Genomic DNA, 1,963 nt, shown 5'->3' with positions numbered 1-1,963 from the left:
TATTTTACTTTAAAAGAAAAGAAAGTAGGACTTTCTGTTCTGTTCAAGACGGAATAGATTCATTTCTGTCTTTTGCTCTTCTTAATTACAACTAAAATCTCTGGACATAATATACAAAACGAACATAAGGGACCAACTGGTGGAGTGGTGGTAATGATGGCTGGACCCCACATGGCTGACTGCACTGTTGGAGTCCCCAGACCTCACAGCTTGAAAAACATGCCAGACAATTGTGGGAGCATGCCCGAAATCCTAAGAGGAGAACGGAAGAGAAGGGACTATGACATGCCCATCCACTCCAATCACCTCACCCCAGGGCTGGCGTTTTCTCACTTTCCCTTTCTCTGCATCTCTGTCTCTCTCTGGCAAGTGCAGCACTCTTTAGAAAATTTTTGGAAAGAGAACTAAAATAAACGTAAGACTGTGAAAGGTAGAAAAAAATCATAGTTCCTAGGATTCTCAGAACTAAGTGATTGGCATAGTGGTAAAGTCCCTGGATCCTCATTTTGCCCCCCATATAGAGCACTAGAAAATCTGCAATCAAGAAATTATGTGGGAACCAGCAGTTAGTGTAATGGCTATGTTGCTAGACTCCCACGTAGTCGACCGCGGTTCGCGTCCCGGACCCGGTGGCTTAAAACTCACACCAGGCGCTTGTGCGTGCATGCCCAAGATCCCGAGAGGAGAATGGAGAAGAAGGTATTGCAGCGTGACCATCCTCCCTGGGGAGTGATTTTTTGCTTTCTGTCTCTATGTCTCTGTCTGTCTGGTGAGCGCACGTGCCCTATAGTAACAAAAACCTCTCCAAAAAAAAAAAAAAGAAAAGAAATTTTGTCTGACACCTGTGAACAAAAATAGCCTCAAGAAAATCCTCCTTCTTTATCCAAAGAACCAGAAAAGAGGTGACAGAAACTTTTTTGACACTATCCACTCTATGTCAGCCAAATAGTATTCAGAGAAAAAAAAATTAATAGGAATCCTGGACTTCAACCATGGAAAAGAGTCCAGATGGACTTACCCAGTGTAAGATGTTATAATCTCCATCACTACACTGGTGTGGTATTAGCATAAGTCAGTTATAATAGAAGATCTAAATAAAGTGCAAGCTGGTACTTGGAAGTATCTCACTGCAAGACAAGGCTACTGAAAAAATATAATAGAGCTGACTAGCTGCAGAGTGAACTGGGAAGTGAAGTGCATAGCAGATACCAAGATTGACACAGGAGAACATAGAAAGCCTGAATAGACCTATAACAAGCAATGAGATTGAATCAGTAATAAATAACTTCTCAACAAAGAAAGGTCCAGGTCCCAATGGCTTCACTGCTAAATTTTACAAAACTTTTAAAGAAGAAGTGACCCCCATTCTACTCACAATGTTTCTAGAGACCCAAAATGAAGGAACCCTTCCAAATTCTTTCTATGAAGCCTTCATTATACTCATTCCCCAAATGGATAAAGATACGACAAAAAAAGGAAACTACAGACCTATATCTCTGATGAACATAGATGTAAAAATCTCAACAAGATACTTGCTAACCGTATTCAACAGCATATAAAAAAAGACTATTCATCACAACCAGGTAGGCTTTATTCCAGGGATGCAAGAGTGGCACAACATACACAAAACCATAAATTTAATACACCACATCAACAGAAAGAAAGATAAACCCATATGATCATTTCAATTGATATGGAAAAAGCACTTGACAAAATACAACATTCCTTTATGATTAAAACTCTCAGGAAAATTGGCATAGAAGGATCGTTTTTCAGCATAATAAAAGCCATCCATGCAAAACCTATAGTTAACATTATACTGAAGGGGGAAAGCTGAAAGCTGTTCTACTAAATACTGGTGCAAGACAAGGCTGCCCACTTTCTCCATTCCTATTCAACATAGTACTGGAAGTCCTAGCCAATGCAATCAGACAAGAGAATAAAATAACAGGCATTTCAATAG

This window comes from Tupaia chinensis, unplaced genomic scaffold (assembly GCF_000334495.1).
Source record: "Tupaia chinensis unplaced genomic scaffold, TupChi_1.0 Scaffold000659_1, whole genome shotgun sequence".
Classification (NCBI taxonomy): domain Eukaryota; kingdom Metazoa; phylum Chordata; class Mammalia; order Scandentia; family Tupaiidae; genus Tupaia; species Tupaia belangeri.
This window is presented reverse-complemented; position numbering follows the sequence as displayed.